This window comes from Rhinatrema bivittatum, chromosome 11 (assembly GCF_901001135.1).
Source record: "Rhinatrema bivittatum chromosome 11, aRhiBiv1.1, whole genome shotgun sequence".
Taxonomy (NCBI): domain Eukaryota; kingdom Metazoa; phylum Chordata; class Amphibia; order Gymnophiona; family Rhinatrematidae; genus Rhinatrema; species Rhinatrema bivittatum.
The window spans coordinates 82,872,976-82,878,975 of NC_042625.1; the positions used below are offsets into that span (position 1 = coordinate 82,872,976).

Consider the following 6,000-nt stretch of genomic DNA (forward strand, 5'->3'; position numbering starts at 1 on the left):
TTATTTATTTAACATTTTTATATACCGACCTTCATGAAAGAAATTCATATCAGATCGGTTTACATATAACAAGGGGTAAAAAAAAAAAAACAAAAAAAAAACCATAATCAACCATTTAACAAGAGGCGAAAGTTACATATAACAAGGAGGTTTTAACATGGAGGTTTTTAACATGGTTAATATTTTATAACATGCGCGCAAGTTATGAAATAGCCGCGTCCCTGGGCACGAGCCGACTCACACGCGCAAACGTGTGCCAGCACAACCGGTTTAAAAGTTACCATCCCCGAGTTCTTCACCTAGCGCAGAATGGACCCTATTGTTGTCAAATGCAAAACATTTCAAAAGTGGTAATAGAAAATGAAGAAAAAGCCGTCTGTCTGAAATGATAGCAGCTGCTCTCAGTTTCCTGGACTATTACTTCTTTAGCAGACAGGCTTTTTAATTTTTAGCCCTACAGGAATGGAGGGAGGGCCGAGGCATGGATGTTCAGCACAGGAAGCTGAACGCCAGCACGTTTTCTCCGGGGGGAGGAGAGTATGTGGGTACAGCACCTTTTGCTGCAAAATACTCCAGATTGAAAAAAATCCATTTCTTTTTTCATTTATAAACTTATAAATTAGTGTGGCAACATTTATTAAAGCAAATTAAGCCATGAAAAGGATGGAGCAGCTCCATACAATGAAGGCGGATTCGGGGGCTCCTGCAGAGACTTACCACCCTCTGCAATGGGAATTTGGGACCAGTGACATAGGGCTTTGGCGAGGCTGTTCCTGTGCTTTGCCTGCCTCCCCCGGGGACACCTCCCAGCAACCAAGGGAGCCCCAGCGGCACGGCCTTTATGAAAAATATGGAAGCTGCGTAATTTCCGGACTTTTGGGGAGGAAAAGGCAAACCCTGAACCTTCCTCCCCAAGCACTGGCTCAACATCTGGACCCCATGGATAGGCACGTGAGCCGGCTGGTGCAGCAGCCCTCGATGGACGAGAGTGGAGAAGCCTCAGTCAGTGCTGAGCCCAGACCAGAATCTCCCACCACCATAGCTGGTCTGACAAAGTTACTGAATCCCCACGCAATGGCCCGAGAGTGGTCCTTCCTGCCCCCATCTCTTACTGCACAATCAATTAGAGGCTTTAGACAATATCCAGAAAACAAGGAATCTATGATTCCTTAATTTCCCTAAGACAAAGACCGCTATCGCCTCTAGAATTATTCAATAAGAATATTCACAAAATGCTCGCTTTTCCCTCAGATAAGAAGATGGCAATTTAAAAAAATCCATTATTTGCCTAAATTTGAAAAGGAGATCGGTGTAGCAGCTGGTGGAGATTCTTGGTCTGTGAATAGCCCTATCTTCTCCACCTTTCTACAGACACCAACTGTGCTGAGAAAGACAAGGAATGGGTTTTTCCAAACATGTTTTGCCTGCAAGGATTTCTCCTTGTGCAGTCAGAGAATCCATGTCTTCCCTGATGTCGCACGAAGTACTCAGATTAGGAGGAGAAAGAAGCTCCTCCGACTGAGGCAGAAAGTGCTTAATTTGTAAGTGTGTGGTTATCTTTCAGAAAGATAAGTTCATCTCTCTGGATGCTCTTCATCTGTAAACTTATTTCAGATAAAAGCGTTAAGTAGTTTATTTGCAGAAATGTTTCAGAAATTGGCTGGTGATTGGTTTGATTCAATTTGAAGAATATTGTGTCTTTGATTTGCTTTTTTTTTTTTTAAGATACTTCCTTTGCCCTCCTCCATCCCCCACCACTGTGTTCTCTTTTTTTGAATTATAATGGACTTTCTGTAATATAAGATGCGTGTATTTTCCTCTCTCTAGCATAGTTTTCAGTTTATTGTATTATTAAAAATGCAACAAAACACCTAATTCCCATACAAAGATTCCTGTGCAGGAGGCACCCAGTAAAGCTTCAGCTGATCAGAATTGCTTGCTCCTTGCCTCTCACTGCACACCAATTACATTACCAGTCACTATCGTTAATTAATAAGAACTCCAACGACCTTAAAAAAAGTTTCTACAACCTCACTCCTTCCCATCAAGCATGTGACAAGAAGAGTCATTCCTCCTACACAGTCGGTCGGTCGCTGCAGTTTCCTGGCAGACGTGTTGCAAGGATATTCAACATTCCTAGCAAAGCTGTGGGCTGACTCCTAGCACAGGCATTAATGCTGCCATTCTTCCTGCATGAAGCTGAAAAGAGAAGCGTGCTTAGTCGTCACGATAATACAAGGCGGTGCCATTTTTCCTTGCTCCCCACCATACACACACACTTCACTTCCCCAAAATATTACATTTTAGAGGAGTCTATTCAGCCAACCCACCAGTGCTTAAATCTGATTTCCCCACCACCGCTGCAATCAGTGACTGATGTTTTCTTACCCCCCCCCCCCCTCCCAGCTAGAGAAGTTTTCTGTCTATGCTTAACTACAGAGAGTCCCATAAGATAAAAAGCAGAAGGCAAGTAATGGTTTTCCAATGGGATAAAGGTTTTACCCTCACTGATTTGGGAGTGGGGGAGGGGAGGTGGTATTGGGATGCACTTGGAAGTTCTAAACCCAGTTGCAAAAAAAATGTATGCAGTGCTCTCTGGAGTTTATTTAATAACCGTTCAAATGATATACAAGATTACGGAACTAACCACAAGGATAAACACTAACACCGAATGGTTACCCAGAGCTTAAAGACAGATGCAACCTCTCCTGTTGTGCATAAGCATTAGACAAAGCCTATTTCTATCTAGCAAGGAACCAGTGCATATCTTGCTTATGGTAGATATGAATGGTGTTTTGACAGGGGGAGTAAAGTAGGTAGACAGAATAACATTTGGACATTTGTATGCGTGTTCCCTCCCCTCTTTACTCTGCCAGCAAACAAACAGGAAGTTCAAAGTCCAAGTGGACTTTTTTTTACCCCAAGAAACAAAATTTCCAAACAAAAATATTACACAAGTAGTTTTCTTTGAAAATTGCTTGCCATGCCCTCGATTACTTTGCAGCAAGGATTTAAATATTGTTTAAAAAGTTAACTACCGACATTTATTTATTCACCAGTACTTCGATTCTGCTGACACACGCAGGAATGAACACATCACCCCCTAAAGACTCCCTCACCCAAACTTACCCAGTACAACTCCGCTAGAGAGCGCAGCCTTTCCATTGCAGGTCCCACCCTATGGAACACACTGCCCACTGACATTCGCCAAGAACACACCCTGCAAAAATTCAAACAAGAACTAAAAACCTGGCTTTTCCTTCAAGCATACTCATGATCCACACTCCTCCCTCCCCCTCTTGCCTTTCCTCCTCCCTTGTCCACCAACTCCTACCCCCCCCCCCTCGTCTCTCCCGATCCCTCCTCCTTCCCCCCACTTTCATCCCCTTATAGCAACCTCTGGATCTGTCAATATGTATAAATGTTGTAAATAAGTTGTGATCCTTATTTATATTCATCTTAATTCCATCCTCTATAATGGCCCTCCCTTTTCCTTGGTTCCCCCCCCCCCCTTTTTTTTTACTTTTTCTATTGTTAATGTTCAATCCGGGTTCCACTGTAAAGCAAATCTGCTGTTATGTTTCATTGTAAACCGATATGATGCATCCAACGGAATGTCGGTATAGTAAAAACTATAAATAAATAAAGTAAGTAAGTAAGTATCATCAGAGGATTACAGCCAAAATATAGAATATAATAAAATTACAAAGTCATACAATGTGCAGGTGGAGGGGGTTGTGACTCCCTTCTGCCATGTACTCATGCATTCTCCAGGGTGGCCAACAGCAACTCATGAGGAACCCAGAAATCAACCATGGGAAGACTTTAGCATATCTCCATTCACATCAGGAAATATTAACATTTAAAGAATCAAATGGTTAAGACTATATTTATTATTAAAACTGTTAATATTTTGCATTCCTTCTTTGCACCTAGATAGGCTACTGAAAACCTTTAGTACATCAGTCCCTATATATGGCATAAAAGGACCAAACAAAATTAGTTAAAAAGCATTATTTTAGTTTGGTTGGGTTAACAATTCCATTACAGCAAATTATTTTGATGGGTCTCTGTCTGAATGACCACTGCAGTATATAAATTATTGCAAGTACCTTTGCCTATTTACTATATACTGCAACAACCCCTGTCAACTTTTTAACTTCAAAAAGTATAACACTTGCCACTAATGCAACCATCGGCTAATTTCAAAATCACTTTCCCTGTCTAATGACTCAGTAAACATCACAACCCCAGCCAAAAAAAAAAAACCCCATCAGATTTTGCAGAGCTTTTGCGTAAATTATTTGAATGAAGTCTTATTCAAAAGCCCTGTGCTGGAACCTTCACGGAAATAACATCCTAAAAGAGGTTTCAGCATCACAGATTCTGGCGATGTATTAATAAATTCAGTACTGAACTAAGGTAGGACCCTACTTTTCTACCTGGCCTCCGCTGTACACGTTGTCTTAAGAGTTATTAATCACATTAAAAAAAAAAAAAGCCTCAGGACTTGCACATAAACCCTACAAGCCAAAACTTTAAACAGATCCAGCATCCTTTGCAGAGCTACAAATTAACAAGGCAAGAGAATACACTTCACATGAACTTCTCTCTTCAGAGGAAAAAGCAGCCCTGAAATAAGGAACTGCACAGAATCCCCTAAACCCCGGCCCTGAAAGAAAAGTTCAAGAGTAAACGTAGTAGATAAGAAATGCCCCACAGAAACTACCGCTTTAACGGGGCCAATCTACTCTCAGAGAATCTAGGTACAGTGCAAAGGTCACCGCACTGCTTTCCAGGACTAAGTTCTGACCTAAATGTATAAGAGCTTCCGACGGAATCCCAGCACATATGCCCTGCCTTCCTTTACATATCAGCCAGCCCGAAAGAAGGGAGATGTCTGCAGGGCGCTTTAAAGTACATCAGGCGGGAGGAAGCAAAGTGGAAACCTGCTCTAGACAAGGCATCTATCTATGCACACACCTGTCAGGCTCAGCCAGCTCAACGCAATACGTGTCAGCTAAAGCAACCAAAACCGCACATTCCTGCCATCGCCAAGGATCACTGCCCACGTACAAAAGCAAAACTAAAACCAGTCGGGATTACAAACCGCAAACTTAACTTGCTGTCAGGGTCCAAGCGTCAGCGCCATATTTTCCCTCTGACACAACGTGCCCGAAAAGAGGCTTTGGGGGATATCCCTAAGCCCAAGTCCCCAAATACCACGCAAAAGCTGTCAGGCGGGCAAACGGACCCAGCACCTCTGTGCTCCTAACGGCGCAAACGCACAATGGCCACAGGAATAAGCCCGTGCAAGTCCCGCTGGTGGAGTGTCCAGAGTCTGTCTGCGGGCACCGGGCAGCATCAGGAGCCGCAGCGGCCGCCCGGCCAAAAAAAAAAAAAAATCCCTTCCCTGGGGAGCTCCGGCTTCTGTCGTCCTCCCACCCTCCAAAGCAGCAAATCATGCACCGGTGCCAAGAGCTTTTACCTGCCGGTGCGCTGTGCCTCAGGCTCCTCGGTGCTTACAACAGCTTCAAGGGGGCAAAGGCGATACCGCCCCTCAGGCTCGCGCAGACGCACGCGCGTACACCGAGAGCAACACCGGCAGCAGCGGCTACAGCAAAAAGCTGCCTGCTGGGCACGAGACTGGGAGGTGGAAAACAGACGAAACCCCGCCCCCTCCCCCTTTCGCCTCTCGCATTACGCAAACACCTTGCGCCTCCGGCGCGCGCGCAAAGGCGCGGGGGAAATACTGCGTGCCCCGCCCACTCCCAGCTGTCTCCTCCCCCACCCCCACCCCACCGCGGCGAAGGCCCCGCCTCCGACGGCGTCGCGTGCCGGCGTCGGGTCCCTGCCCTTTACGTGCGCCGGTGGTCAGAACTTGGCGTTTGCTGTTAGGCCTGGGGCTGAGTGAGGCGCCGACGGGAGGTGGTGGACGGCTTGCGGAAACGGGAACCGAGGAAGACTTGTCCCATCCGCGAAGAGCCAGGTCGGTGGGGG

At 45.2% G+C, this 6,000-nt stretch overlaps 1 protein-coding gene across 5 annotated transcripts in view; it reads right to left on the reverse strand.

The window, feature by feature from the left end:
• The window catches only part of HIVEP3 (human immunodeficiency virus type I enhancer binding protein 3), a 272,282-nt gene extending 266,586 nt beyond the window's left edge, over window positions 1–5,696 (reverse strand). For 3 of the 5 annotated variants that reach the window (XM_029619610.1, XM_029619605.1, XM_029619607.1), the window contains exon 1: window positions 5,489–5,696. The gene's annotated coding sequence lies outside the window, so the exon portion shown is untranslated. Of the gene's footprint in view, window positions 1–3,129; window positions 3,221–5,488 lie in introns of all 5 variants that reach the window. The other 2 variants (XM_029619606.1, XM_029619608.1) reach the window with 1 other exon arrangement.
• Window positions 5,697–6,000: the final 304 nt, after the last annotated feature.